The sequence below is a fragment of the Lagenorhynchus albirostris genome, chromosome 3, assembly GCF_949774975.1.
Source record: "Lagenorhynchus albirostris chromosome 3, mLagAlb1.1, whole genome shotgun sequence".
NCBI lineage: Eukaryota > Metazoa > Chordata > Mammalia > Artiodactyla > Delphinidae > Lagenorhynchus > Lagenorhynchus albirostris.
Window position 1 is genome coordinate 115,947,205 of NC_083097.1, and position 15,327 is coordinate 115,962,531.

The 15,327-nt window shown below is 44.2% G+C and overlaps 2 protein-coding genes and 1 non-coding gene across 4 annotated transcripts in view; 2 read left to right on the forward strand and 1 right to left on the reverse strand.

Annotated features, from left to right (window-relative positions):
* SIL1 (SIL1 nucleotide exchange factor) overlaps positions 1-8,459 on the reverse strand; it is a 297,161-nt gene extending 288,702 nt beyond the window's left edge. Inside the window, exon 1 of the mRNA XM_060143692.1 lies at positions 8,422-8,459. The gene's annotated coding sequence lies outside the window, so the exon portion shown is untranslated. The remainder of the gene's footprint in view (positions 1-8,421) is intronic.
* Positions 8,460-8,543: 84 nt separating this feature from the next.
* MATR3 (matrin 3) overlaps positions 8,544-15,327 on the forward strand; it is a 47,406-nt gene continuing 40,622 nt past the window's right edge. The window contains exons 1-4 of one of the 2 annotated variants that reach the window (XM_060143700.1): positions 8,544-8,629; positions 9,858-9,895; positions 11,737-11,820; positions 12,596-12,676. The gene's annotated coding sequence lies outside the window, so the exon portion shown is untranslated. The remainder of the gene's footprint in view (positions 8,630-9,857; positions 9,896-11,736; positions 11,821-12,595; positions 12,677-15,327) is intronic. The other variant, XM_060143702.1, reaches the window with a different exon arrangement.
* Positions 12,329-12,528, forward strand: LOC132518927 (small nucleolar RNA SNORA74). Its single transcript, XR_009540041.1, has one exon. It is a non-coding gene; the product is annotated as a small nucleolar RNA SNORA74 (small nucleolar RNA).

The following is a 15,327-nucleotide window of genomic DNA, read 5'->3' on the forward strand; positions in this document are numbered from 1 at the left end:
GGCCTTCTGTCAGCAGCCATGTGAGTGAGCTTGGATACAGATCCTCCAGCCTCAGGCAAGCCTTCAGATGACTGAGGCCCTAGTGGACAGCCTGACTGCAGCCTCACGAGTGACCCTGAGCCAGCTCAGCTGAGCTGCTCCCAGTTCCTAACCCCCAGAAGCTATGTGAGATAAGCTTTTGCTGTTTTAAACTCTTCAAGTTTGGGGGTAATTTGTTATGTAGTAACATAATAGACCTGTCATATGGTATTATTAATATTGTATCATGGCATATCATCTGCATTATATCACTTCATTTCCTTATAAGAGCTGGCATCTGGACCCCAACCCCTCAATCTCTCTAACCTCATCTCCTACCACCCTACCCTCTCCCGAGCTCACCCTCACCCTAGGCTCACTCCTGCCTGAGGCCCTTTGAACTTGCTTTTATCTCTGCTGGAGTACCCTCCTAGGCACCCTAAACCTCTGCATGGTCACCCCCTTATCTCCTTCAGATCTTTATTCAAACGTAGCCTTTTTCAGTATAGCCTTCCTTGACACCCCTGCACCCCTTATCTGCAACTCCCACATCTGCCTATCATTTTCTCTATTTTTATTCTTAGCCCTTATGATTATAAGGCATATGTATATATAATGTAATATATATAACAGAATATATTTTACATATTTATCTCATATAACTTCTATCTCCCCCACTAGAATGTAAGCTCCGTGAAGGCAAGAATTTGTGTTTTTGTCTATTTTGGTCACTGCTCTGTCCCCAGCACCTGGAATAGTGAAGTGATAAGCACATCATAATAGATGTGCAATACATATTTAGTTGAATGGGGAAAAAATGAATGTCATAATTCACTACTTACAGTATGTATGTCTTTTAGATCCTATATCATATATCACATGCCATATTATGATGTCACATATATATTATATTTAAACACAGTACAAGGCAGTGCAGAGAGAGTAGGGCCATAAACAAGAAGACCTAGCTTTTCTTGCTGGTTAGCTATGTTACTATGAGCCAGGCATGCAATCTCTCTGCGCCTCAGTTTTACTCATTTATAAAGTGAGGCTATTATAACTTCCCTGTCCTATCACAGGGTAGTTGTAAAGATCAAATGATAATGAATGTTACAGCATTTTAAAAAAACCTAGCACATGATATGATTGTTTCTGAAATGTGTTCCAAAGACCACCTGTCCCAGGATATGCTCTGTGGAGAAGAAAAAAGATCACGAGGTTTGGGAAAATGGGTTCCAATATTCTAAGCACCCCCTTCCCCATGGACACTCACGATTCATTAGCATATGAAAGGCTCTGAAAATCTTGCCTGAAAGGTCTTCCCCCAAGGTACCTGACTACACTTGCCGAAACCTTGCTCTCTAAATATACAGAGCAGCACCTTTGTTAGCAGCATAATACTGTTACTTTAGAAGAAGGAATTCTAAAGTTTTTGGAACCGAAATCCCAGTGGGGTAGGCGACGAGATCCCACAGCTGATATAGATTGGGAGGAGAGGGTAATGGAGAAAATGAAATGGAGGCGGCACGAGAGAGGAGGGAAGGAAAGCGAGAATAAGAAAAAGAAGGAAGAAGAAAGAAAAATGGTGGTAAAGGAGGAAAGGACAGCTAAAATAATGCCCTTTGAAAAGAAATCAGCGGAACAAAGGCAACCTGAAATTTCCTGTGGGTGGGGGCGGGGGAATGAATCCTGGAACTCTGGTGTCGCCTGCCGAGCGGGGCTTATCCCTTTGAGTGCTGCCTCTGCCAATTTCTGCAGTTGGAGCTCAGGCTTCCTTTTCAGTTTCAAAGAACCTCTGATTGAAGAGATCTCTTCTTTATCGGGGGGGTGGAATCAGGAAAACCAAATCAGCAGCTTCTCAATTTAGTGAACTTATTAAGTGCCTGGATGGCAGCTGCCATTTTTCCTTTCCTTGTGAGCAATAAGCCTTCTTGGCAGCATTCATCTCCCCAGAGGACGACTGGCTTGGAAAAGGAAGAAGAACAGCAATTCCTCCTGAAAATATTCCCTAGGCTAAATGGGACATGAAGAGATTGGCAGGTTTACCTCCAGGTCGACCTTCCCTAACCCAGTCTAAACAGGTACTCTTAGAAAAAAAAGATTCTGTAGCTCTCTGAGGCATCCACTCATATTTCCAGCCCTCATGGTGAGGAAGTCCTTTGTTATACCTTATTTCAGTCTTTTTGTATAATTTCATTTTTTTACTGCCTTTCCTTTACCCCAGAATAAGGGAGTAATCTGTCATAAATTGCATGTATAGTGCAATTTGTAGTAACCAATTTCTCAGGGCATATGGTTGGTTAACACCAACTGAAGAACCTCATTTCCCATCAAATGAGAGACTGGATTTTTTTTTTTTTTTGTACTTGTGAGATTTAAAGGTGGGATAAGGAGGTAATGGGAACAGAAGCAACATATGTTGGGCACCTGCTCCGTCCTTTATATATGCTATCTCATTTAATCATCACAACAACCTAAAATGTAGTGATTACAATTCCCATTTTATAGGTGAGGAAACTGAGGTCCAGAGGTCAAACCACTAATATTTAAGTGGTGGAGTCAGAATCACATCCATATCTGACTGTCAAATCCATGTTCTCTCTACCCCAGGGTCTTGTACATAACACACAGAAACCTGTGTCTTCCATTTCCTTGCATTCCTTCTGATATATTTAGTTTCTTCTTTAACCCCACAAACATGCTGGGATTTGGGCTGTTTTCATGTGCACATTTACTTCAGGTTAAACTTAGCATCAGAAGGTGCCAGTAACTCCCTCAAGGCTTTCCTGTGACCAAAACCGAACTCAATCTACCTGATGTCCACCTGCCTCATCAGACTGTAATCTCCATAATGGTAAGGACCACGTCTGTCTTATTCACCACTGTATTCTCCTAGTGCCCAGTACAGGACCTGGTAGATATTCAATATTTGTTGAATGAATGAATAAATGAATGACAAAGGCAGACAAAAGACTCCATAAAGGAAGAGAAGAGAACTTAAGATGAAGATTAAAAAGGCCAACATTTATTTTAAAGAAGAAGCAAAGAAGAGGAGAGATAGCCAGGAAGAGAATGAGAGACAGCAAGATAAGAAAATTCAGCACAAACAAGCAAGATAAAAATAGCCTCTTGCCACTGTCCTTTTAAAATTACTTTCTATATTTGAGCCCAAGTGACAAGTGAAATCTCCTCTGTAATTTCCCATGTGTTCAGCTTAATGAATTTCCGGCACATGGTTTCAGTACTGGAGGGCCAATTTGGACACTGTGGGGGTGGGGGTGGTATGGAAATAGACTAACTAATTGAGTCTAGAAACCAAATGAAGGGGTGATTGGAAGCATGTGAGGAGGGAGCCAAGTCTTGGAACTTGCTCAACAACAAGAAGGACTGGGAATTAGTCTTGCTCTAGCTGATGTCACCATGATGTTTCCCTACATGCCATAGAGGGAGCCCAGGAGCCCAGGATGCTTTGCAACTATTCTTTGTACCACATTGCCTATCTACTATCTATTTATTTATTTAGGCTGCGTGGGATCTTTGTTGCTGCAGGCAGGCTTTCTCTAGTTGTGGCGAGCGGGGTCTACTCTTCGTTGTGGTGCATGGGCTTCTCATTGCAGTGGCTTCCCTTGTAGCAGAGCACGGGCTCTAGGCACGTGGGCTTCAGTAGTTGTGGCACATGGCCTCAGTAGTTGTGGCTCGCAGGCTCTAGAGCGCAGGCTTCAGTAGTTGTGGCACATGGGCTTAGCTGCTCCACGGCATGTGGGATCTTCCCAGACCAGGGTTTGAACTCACGTCCCCTGCATTGGCAGGCGGATTCTTAACCATGCGCCACCAAGGAAGTCCCCACATTGCCTATCTTCTAAAGAGCTTTATCTGTTTATATAGAGGGTAGCCTATTAGTAACTTAATTTCAACCATTGGAAAAATAAAGAGACTAGCTCTTTCCATATACCTTCTACACAGTAGGTACACTGTAAATCTTAAACCGGAACATTATGAGAGAGTCAAGTTAGGGAGGGGAAGTATGAGAATGCACAGTCTACCCCTCTGCATCTGTTTGTGCTGGCCACCCAAATGCATTAATTTTCTCTGTATACTGAGGAAGGAACTCTGAAAGGCCGCAAGACCCAGAATAAAAAGTCCTTTCTAGACCTTAAAATTGACAATGACCATGAGGCCCACAATTTTAATCAGAATTGCAGATCTTTTAGGTCCCCAGGTATGCTTCTTCTTGTTGTTTTAACACCCTTATTGAGATATAATTCACATACCATACAATTCACCCATTTAAAGTATACGATTCAATGGTTTTTATTATACTCACAGATATGTGCAACCATCACCACAATTTTAGAACTTTTTCATCCCCTCAAAAAGAAACCCCATGGGATGCTGGGCCCCATGCCTTTACGCAAACACAGCAGCTCCTCCCCCTGCATCTCTGCCTCACCGGCCTTGGGGGGATGGTTCCATCATGGTGTCGATGCATAAATGAGTACAGAAAGAACTGTTGGCTTTGCAAAATGAGCCACCTCCTGGAATGACTTTAAATGAAAAGAGTGTTCAAAATTCAGTTACACAATGGATTGTAGACATAGAAGCTGCACCAGGTACCTTATATGAAGGGGAAAAATTTCAACGTCTATTTCAGTTGAGTAGTTGATATCCTTTTGACTCTCCTCAGTTATAATTAATTCCCCATGGGACTTCTCTGGTGGTCCAGTGGTTAAGAATCCACCTTCTAATGCAGGGGACACAGGTTTGATCCCTGGTCCAGGAACTAAGATCCCACATGCCAGGGGCAGCTAAGCCTGTGCGCTCTAGAGCCCGCACACCACAACTAGAGAGAAGCCCGCGTGCCACAAGAAAGATCCCGCATGCTGCAACTAAGACCCAATGCAGCCAAATAAATAAATAAATATATATTTTTTAAAAAGAAACCCCATAACCTTTAGCTATCTCACCACGCCCCTCAACCTAAGCAACCCCTAATTTACTTTCTGTCTTTATAGATTTTCCTGTCCTGGACTTTCATATGAAAGGAATTAAGCACTGTGTGGTCTGGCTTCTTTAATTTAACATAATGTTTTCAAGGTTTATTTAGGTTGTAGCATGAATCAGTACTTCATTTCTTTTTATGGCCAAATAATATTCCACTGTATAGATATACCACATTTTGTTTATCCATTTGTCAGTTAAAGGACATTTGGGTTGTTTCAAATTTTTGGCTCTAACGAATAATGCTACTACGAACATGTGTGTGTACAAGTTTTTGTGTAGACATATATTTTCATTTTCTTGTGTATATACCTAGGAGTGGAACTGTTGAGCCATAAAGTAATTCTATGTTTAATAATATGAAGAACTGCCAGACTGTTTTCCAAAGCAGTTGCACCATTTTACATTCCCACCAGCAGTGTATAAGGGTTCCAATTTCTCTATATCCTTGACAATCTAACTATGCTTTTGAGAAATAAGGACTTCCCTGGTGGTCCAGTGGCTGAGACTCTGCGCTCCCAATGCAGGCAGCCCAGGTTCGATCCCTGGTCAGGGAACTAGATCCCACATGCCGCAACTAAGAGTTCACATGCTGCAGCTAAGATCCCACACGCCACAATGAAGAACCCGTGTGCTGCAACTAAGACCCAGTGCAGCCAAATAAATAAACAAATAAAAATTTGAAAAAAGAAATGAGGACTACTGCAGGGCCCCACTCTAACTTTGGTAGCTATTACAGAGCAGCAGCAAGGAGTACAGGGATGCAGGAGAGATCCCTCTTCTACTCTAAGCCTTTAAGATCAGCCAGAGGGAATACTGCCATCTCTAGTACCCTTCCTGACTCCCCAGGCTACGTTAGCTGCCCCCTGACATATGCCCAAGGATACCTATACTACTTATCTTTCTTCCCCACTAGACTGTAAGCTCTAGGCAGGCAGGAATTTCTATTCCTCTGACTTTATTTTTTAATTTAATTTAATTTTTTATAAATTTATTTATTTTTGGCTGCATTGGGTCTTCGTTGCTGCGTGCAGGCTTTCTCTAGTTGCAGCGAGCGGGGGCTACTCTTCGTTGTGGTGCGCGAGTTTCTCATTTCAGTGCCTTCTCTTGTTGCAGAGCACAGGCTCTAGGCACGTGGGCTTCTGTAGTTGTGACTCGCGGGCTCTAGAGCGCAGGCTCAGTAGTTGTGGCGCACGGGCTTAGTTGCTCCACGGCATGTGGGATCTTCCTGGACCACGGATCAAACCCGTGTCCCCTGCATTGGCAGGCAGATTCTTAACCACTGTGCCACCAGGGAAGTCCTATTCCTCTGACTTTATATGCAGCGCCTGAACAGGGTCTGGTAAATGGTAGATGGTCAGTAAATGTTGATGGGCAGATTAATTGAAGAAATGATTAAATATTTCTGTACTGGTGATTCCTGTCCAGGGAGGAGAGGAAAAGAGCAGTCTCAGGGCCGAAAGACATCAAGTAAGGAAGCAAGAAGGAGAGGATAAATGAAGGAGAAAGGGAAAGGCAGGCAAAAAGCTTGGAAACCTAGTGTCCCTTGGGGCCAGCCTTTCGATTATGAGGTCAAACTCAGAGCTCATGGACCTTCCCTAATCCTTTGCCTTTCATCTCACTGCATCTTTTTTTTCTAGAAATTCTCCTTTTTCTTTTTTGTTATTCCTAACAATTCTGTCTTTGCAAGAATAAGAAACAAACAAAAAGGTAAAAAAGTAGTTGATATTATATATAAAAGACCATATAAGTCAACTCACCAAAATGAATTCAGAATTTAAAAGGATGGAGATTAAGAAGGTTGACTATAAAGGATTTTTTAACTGAGAAATGAAGAAATCATAATCTAGGTTTTCCTCCAAAGGACACTGAATGGCCTATAGCTAAAAAAGGTGACCACATTTTCAATATCACATGAGAACATGGCACATCTCTCAGCCTTACTTATAATGTCTGGCCTTCCCTCCATCCTGCCTTCTCCCTGGACTGATCTGTGAAACCAGTTGTCTCCAGGTCATTTGGTCCCTCTCTCCTCAAAGGCCCTGGTATCTCCCTATTCTCAATTACTTCCTGTCTTTGCTCTGAAAGCACACATGCACACATTCACACAAACCTCATCCTTCCTTTTCATGAATCCTCAGGATAGCTCTGCCTTCTCCATTTGGTGTATTTGGAACGAAAGAAAGCAAAATATATGAGATGCCAATGCAATTTCTCCTTTAGCAGAGCTCCGCAGGACAATTACCCACCCCATCTGCCCGGTTTTATAGCTCTCATAACCCTCCTTTATGAACACACTGTGGCAGCTGAATGCAGGCATTGATTATGGCAGCAGTCTTCAGCCACTTTCCTATTTAACTGCAAAGCAGAGCTTCTGCCTACCAGCCCAGCACTGATCATGTGACGTTTTTAATCACTGTATTTATGTAAGCCTTTTTCCTACCAGAGCCTGTGTCCAATTCCATCAAAACTGGAGAGAATTTGTGCTTGCCACTTCAGTGGCTCTCTGTCCTTAGGGCCTAAAGTCTTTTCCTGGAATCAATGTAGGACTCTTGGCTTTCTCAGCAGAGGTCTGGAAGGGTGGGGGTGTACAGGAAGCACATTTTTTTTGTTGTTGTTATGAAATACCTGAGGAAATAGATAATAAAACATGTTGGCAGATAAGGGCATTGGCTGACTCCCAGGGGTTCACCTTAGGAAGGTGCCAGATGAAATAGATCAGCAGAGCCAGTGGGATGCTGGAGCGATAGGAACGAAGTGGCTTTAGAATTTTGAGAATTATGGAATGGATTTCGGAATTACTGCTGCTGGGCCTTGCCCTTCTAGTCCTCAGCTTCACCGAATGTTCAGCAGGAGAGAATCATATTGACTCCAGATAGTGGGGGAAGGTTTAGTGTTCAAAAGAAATGCTGGCAACCTGGTGGGCAAAATGTGGCCTCTTTGGCTATTGTGCCACGGTGAAAGGCAAGTCTGGCAGAGAAAGACAGTACTCTTTAGTTGCTGCAGCTCAGCTAAGGATCCCACTACAGGGCCGCAGGGATGGTCCCGCAGGTTAGGCTGGAGTGACTAGCATAATCTAGCCGAAAACCTCCTGGAGAGATCCCAAAGACCAAGGTGACCTGTGTGGGAGGACGATCCGTTAGCCGAGTGACAGAACAGCTGAAGAAAGCCAGAAAGAGGATCTGCGTGGGAGGTGGAAAAAGCGTGGGCTGAGCTTGCGGCAACCGAAAGGCGCCACACGTGTGAGAGGAACCCGCGGCCCTCGGTTTGGGCAGGCTGGAAGCACCGCCCCGCTAGGACACACCAAGTTTTCTCTTAAGCAGCCCCACACCCAGCGCCCTTTCCATGCGTAACTAACTAATGGGATGGGTGTCAGATAATTGTAACGCTTGTTCGGATTCCTACCTTTTCTCTTCTGGGGTCTAGTTCCTCACCTCTGCCACAGCTCTCCCATTTTTCTAACTCTTTCCTGGGCGGGGTTTCTGGGCCCCGCCCTCTGAGGGCCCGCCCAGTAGCCGCCCCGGGGCGGGGCTCCCTTCGGCTCCCGGCTGCCCTTTCCCCTGCGGACTCTTCTCGAGCTGCAGTGTCCTCGCTGAGCTCCGGACACGCGCTGGTGAGTAAGGGCAAATAGGGGAGAGGCCTCGGAGGTTTACCAGCCAGGGGCGAGAGGCAGTTGTGCGGAGGCTTCTTCCGAGGCACGGGACGAAATTGGGGTTCGTTCCCTCGTGACACCAGGTTCGGAGGGCATGTTGAAGAGATGCTGGGGGATCGTACCCCCGGAGCCGCCCCCTGTTGCCTATTATCCCTACTGTCCCTGGAGAGTTCCCTAGAGCCGGTCTCGGAGAGTCTCGGTCCCCAGGCACCAGGGCCAGGGACTTGGGAAGGTTTCTGAGGAACACGTGTTCGGGTGGAGCTCGGTCAGTCCCTTCAACCCGAGCCCCTGAAAGGGGCAGGCTATTTTTGGATTCGTTTTTAGACCTGGACTATAAGCCCCCTCTATTTTCCTTTTCCTCTAAATTGTTTGGAGGCGTTTAGGAGTGAAATTAGAGGATGGCTGGAAAAAAGTATGGTCTTAGATACTCTCACTTTATATATATAAGATAAATTGTAAGGGTGAGTGGGTAGAAATGTTTATTAACATTTTGCAAATATTTCGGTTATTGTTTTCAACCAGTAGTTGGGGTCGTTGGTAGGAATGGCAACCCAACTGCCTCCAGTTTCTTTCACACCGATTACTGCATGCAATCATTTTTTAAGATGCTGTTTTATGGTTCTTCAAGAGGTCACATAATTGAGGCCCTTCTCAGTCTAGTTTTAACTAGCCTCTCCAATTTTCACTGCCCATTGCTCTCCCAGGATAACTTTCCCTTCTACTCACCAGTATTTATCTCCTTGCCTGGAATGTAGCTCCTGACAATAACAAGTGTTACTGAGTTATCAGTCTATAGCAGATATTATCCTATGGGATTAATTTATATTCCATTTAAATCTCCCAACCACCCTGGGTACTATTATCAACACCCCCATTCTACAAATGAGGAGACTGAGGTACAGAGGTTAAGTTACTTGCTCACTGCCACTTGAGTGTTAAGTGACAGAGCCATTAATTTGATACTTGATGAGACCATTAATTTGCTACTGTTGAACTGCTGTGGTATGCAGGTACAAATGACATATGACAATAAAGCTAACCAAGGGAAAGCTATTTGTTTTATTTCCTGCTATTGTTTCTGTGGCTCAGGCCTCACCAAGTTACAGAGTTTTGAGGGTAGGGGTCTTGAACTCCACACAAGTGTTCACTAACTGTTGGCTGACTCTAACCTGGAGTGCTTTGATTGCAGAGGGACCAGCTGTGGACTTTGGGAAGATGCACCGCCAGGTGAGTGCAACTCCATTAGCCTACCTTTGGCCCCAGCTGTAGGCAGCTGCCTAGGTTTCCGTGTACCTAGGCAAGTGTTACACTGCTGGGAGAACAGCAGCCAATGTAGCTGGCTGGCATTCTGGGCCTGGTTCATTGCCAACTATGTTGTTAACTATACCAGGATGCCAGCATAGTTGCTTTTCCATTAAGGTTAAATCTGCAAGAGCATGCCTTTGCAAGGAGAAACCTAACATGGAGAATGGTTCTGGTCCGACAGGTTTGGCTAGTATGAAGTTCCTTGAATCGTGCCTTGGAAACAGAACAAAGGCAATGGAGGGATATATAAGTATAGAGGAAAAGTTGGGCTTTTATTTTTTGAGTCTACCAAGTGCTCAAAAGGGGCCTTATAGGACTTCCCTGGTGGTCCAGTGGTTAAGACTCTGAGTTTCCGCTGCACGGGTTAGATCCTTGGTCGGGGAAGTTCCACATGCCCCGGCGCCCCCCCCCCCCCACGCAAAACAACTAGTGCGCGAAAACACACAAAAGAGGGCCTTATAGAGGGTGGAAGTCAATGGGATTTTTGCAGATTTCATAGCTCCCACTCCCCCACAGTACAGAGCTAGTCAGGATAAACCCTTTGTAGAAGGATAGCTGTAGTTACCTGTGAGAATGCCATGCCTTACAAGGAAACATAGATATGAATTTGCTTTAAAATTATGGGCTTTTTTTTTTTTTTGGCCGCGCTGCACGGTTTGTGGGATCTTAGTTCCCCAACTAGGGTTCAAACCCGGGCCCTCAGCAGTGAAAGTGCAGTCTTAACCACTGGACCGCCAGGGAATTCCCTGGGCATTCTTTAGCTCATTAATAGAATATAAAAATAGCAATTCATTGAGGGGGCTCTAGATACTAGGCCTAGCTACAACGATAATAATTTATGCTTTAGGTTGACAGTATATTTTTGTTGATATCTTACTGATTTTCAGAAGTAAGCGGAGTTGTTGCCTCTTTGGAGCAGGAGATACTGAGTCCCCTTTGTAGTGATATTGTTTTAGAATGCTAATTTTCTAAAAACAGATGCTTCTCAGTTCTAGGCAATCACTTATCACTCAGGTTGATGCTGGAGGTTGTCCAATAGGGCTGACTTAGTTGCTGCTTTCTGTGAAAAGTGATATCTTAGTTCTACAGAAGGAACTGGTGAGGATGTTGGGAGGCAGAGGAGTTATTTATCAAAGCTAGTTTTGTTCTATCAATTGGCTTTGCCTTAAAAGGATTCTCTTAGCTAAATGTTGGGTGCTTTGTGTGAATACCTCAAATGTTCATTGTGAATAGTCTGTAATATATCGGTTCTTTTTTTTTAGATGTTGGGGGTAGGAGTTTATTAATTAATTAATTTTTGCTGTGTTGGCGTCTTCGTTTCTGTGTGAGGGCTTTCTCTAGTTGTGACAAGCGGGGGCCACTCTTCAACGCGGTGCGCGGGCCTCTCACTATCGCGGACTCTCTTGTTGCGGAGCACAGGCTCCAAACGCGCAGGCTCAATAGTTGTGGCTCACGGGCCTGGTTGCTCCGTGGCATGTGGGATCCTCCCAGACCAGGGCTCGACCCCGTGTCCCCTGCATTAGCAGGCAGATTCTCAACCACTGTGCCACCAGGGAAGCCCTATCGGTTCTTAATACAAGTGATATCTAGAGGTCTTTAGTAGTAACAGGCAAGAAAAAAGGTAAGTAATGGGAAATAAAATAATTACTGAGGATATAAAAATTATGGTAAATCATAAACGACAGACAACATTTTGTTTCTGTCTCTACAAAAAGCAGCCTTAGGAGCTGGGATGTTGAACACTGAAATCTTTTTCTTTTTAGGATGACTTGAAAGTAGGGCATCCTTGGCCCTCCTGAAGAGAGGAAATTAGTGGCAAATGGACAGTCTGTGTATGGAGTTATCAGGTAAATGTCCTTATTCATTCCAACATTGACTACGTGCCAGGCCTGTTTGTTTGTTGGAGCCCATCAGGAAACAATTGGGAGGCAGAATCAACTGTATTTGCCCCTAACAAATCCTACTCAGGGAAAGGCTGAGTAGGATTTTAGTGATTATGGTCTGGAGGCATGTGGGATCTTTGAGATTATCTGTCATTCCATCTGAGGAAACTGGGGGGCGATTGTAAATTCCGTGAGGGACAGGTTAGTGTATCTTACTTTGTTCACAGCTAGATCCCAAGCACACTGCCCAGCACATGGCAAGAACTCTCAGTGTTGGATAAAATGACTGAAGCCATGGGAAAGGGTTTCCTGTTTCCAATTTTTTAAAGGATTTGACAGCAGGGTCTGCAATCAGTGCTCCCAGGCCTCTGTTTTGCAGTCGATGTTCAATTCATGGGGATACCTATATCCATGTCTTCTACCTGGGGTACTTGGGTATCTGAAACAAATAAGAAAACTGTTTCAGGAATCATCCAGCAGTTGTCAGCTGTCCAGGCTAGTGTGATGCCTCGGATGGTGTTACACTGTTGGAAGAGCAAGTGCTGCCTTTATTGAGGTCTGGCTCTAGTACTGTTTTGGCGCTGTGGCTGAGTACCTTTGGGCAACGTTTTGCACCTCTGAGAGTGGAGTAACTCCTCCTGTGGAGTTGGTCCTAGTGTGGGTGCAAACAGTTTTTTTCTATTAGAAAAGGACCCTGCCTTAAGGATAGCCTGTCATTCCTTTCCTCTTCGAATCCTAGATGCCTTTACCTGAGTGAGAAACCTTCCTCCACTGGGACCTCAGATGTCTGACAGCCCTTTGTAACACCAAGATAAGTAATGTATGCAGTGCTTTTGTCATGTAGTTTCTAGTTAACTCACTTCAGCTCAGATGGGTGGTGTGAAATAATAGAAAAAATATATATACATACTTTTTTTTATGCACCCACACACATTGATATATATATATATATCTGACCCTGGTTTTTGGTACAGCTCCTAAAACCCTTGTGATTTCCTAAGTGATCAGAGCACTAGGAGCATCTTTTGTTCTAATATTTGGTCTTTGAATGTGGCTCCTGACAATGAGCTCCTAAATCCCTTGGAACTTCCTGGGTGATGTATGTCTTTTGTTCTGGTGGGGCTGGTCACCAGAAAGACCAGGCAATGATTAGAGCTTAGAATTGTCTCTCTCTCACACACACACACCCCTCTCAGACACACACTCATTCTCCAGAGTGGGGAGAGGGGTTGGAGATGGAGTTAATGATCATGATGAAGCCTCCATAAAACTTCCAACAGTATGGGGTTCAGAGAACTTAACAGGTTGGTGAACAACACGTTGAGCTGCTGGGAGAGTGGCGTCCCTTCCCACATACCTTGTCCTACACATCTTTTCCATCTGGATGTTCGTTTGTATCCTTTATCGTATCCTTTTATAATAAACAGGTAAACAGTAAGCTGTTTTCCTGAGCTCTTTTAGCCACTCTAGCAAAAATTAGTCAAACCCAGGGAGGAGGCTGTGGCAATCTCTGACTTACAGCCTTTCTATCAGAAGTACAGGTTAACAACCTGGACTTGTGTCTGGCATCTGAAGTGGAGAAGGGGCAGTCTTGTGGGACTGTGCCCTTGGCCTCTGGGATCTGAAGTTATCTCTAGGTGTAGATATTGTCAGAATTGAGTTAAATTGCAGGACACCCAGCTGGTGACAAGATTTTCTTGGTGTGGGAAAAACACCCACACATCTGGTGTCAGAAGTACTGAGAGTGTGATCAGAGTGTGAGACTAAAGGAAAAAGAGGAGTGAGGTTTTCTTTATAGGTGGGAATACTTAAAATTCTAAAACAATTATGGCAGGACTTCCCTTGTGTCGCAGTGGACAAGAATCTGCCTGTCAATGCAGGGACACAGGTTCGAGCCCTGGTCTGGGGACATCCCACGTGCTGCAACTAAGCCCGTGCGCCACAACTAATGAGCCTGCGCTCTAGAGCCCGCGAGCCACAACTATTGAGCCCCACGTGCCACAACTACTGAAGCCCTCGCGCCTAGAGCCCATGCTCCGCAACAAGAGAAGCCACCACGATGAGAAGCCTGTGCCCCACAACGAAAAGTAGCCCCTGCTCACCACAACTAGAGAAAGCCCGCACGCAGCAACAAAGACCCAACATGGCCAAAAAAAAATAAATTTATTTAAAAGAAAATTATGGCGAGAACTAGAATTTTAGAGAAGAATGATTACTCTTAAGTCCAAGGCTTGGGACTTCCCTGGCGGTCCAGTGGTTAGGACTTCAGGCTTCCACTGCAAGGGGCTTGGGTTCAATCCCTGGTCAGGGAACTAAGATCTTACAAGCCGTGCAGTGTGGCCAAAAAAAAAAAAAAAAGCCCTCATATTCTAGAGCTCTGCTGTACACTACGTGTGGATTTAAATTGACAAATAAAATCCATTTCTCCATATCAGTATTTAGTGACTACCTAGTGGCCAGTTTAGAAGACACTTCCACCAATGCAGGAAGTTTACAGTTGTGTTCTAGAGCAGGAATTGGCAAACTTGCTGTAAAGGGCCTGATAATATTTTAGGTTTGTGCACCATATAGTATCTGTTGCAACTACTCAACTCTGTAATTGCAGTGTGCAAGCAGCCATAGATAATATGTTAACAAATGAGCATTACTGTGTTTCAATAAAACTTTATTTAGGGGGCTTCCCTTGTGGCACAGTGGTTAAGAATCCACCTGCCAATGCAGGAGACACAGGTTCAAGCCCTGGTCCGCGAAGATCCCACATACCTCGAGCAATTAAGCCCGCGCGCCTAGAGCCTGTGCTCCACAACAAGAGAAGCCACTGCAGTGAGAAGCCCGCGCACCACAATGAAGAGTAGCCCCTGCTCGCTGCAACTAGAGAAAGCCCGCGTGCAGCAATGAAGACCCAACACAGCCAAAAATAATAAATAAATAAAATAAATTTATTTTTTTAAAAAAACTTTATTTAGGGACACTGAAAGTAAAATTTTCAGTGTTGAAAGAAAAAATTCCCCTCAACCATGCTAAGCTATAGAGCCTTTCAAAAACAGATGGCAGGCCAGAATTACCAAACTCTGTTTTAGGGAATGAAATTCAGGCCTTGGGAGTTTACAGCTCATTTGTGACAGATTTAGGGCCAGTACCAACATGTGTCCCTGAAAAATTATGTTATCGATACCTTTGCCTTAGAGCAAGCTTTTACCATATGGTATTAAACTCCTTTTAGAGGACTGAGGTGACTTTAGTAAATTATCCAGTAGTAGGATAGTCCTTATTTCTTGTGTTTGGTGTTTGTTGTATATACTTTTTAAATGGGTTACTTATAATTGTTTTCTCTTTTAATGTACACCTAAAGAAGAGGCCCTAAGAAAGAATAGCAATCTGGTTTCCAGCAGAAGCTGATCAGACTCAACCCTAGGTAGTGAAATAGAAATGATCCCAAAGGAAAGAGGAAAATTTTATATATCATGAATA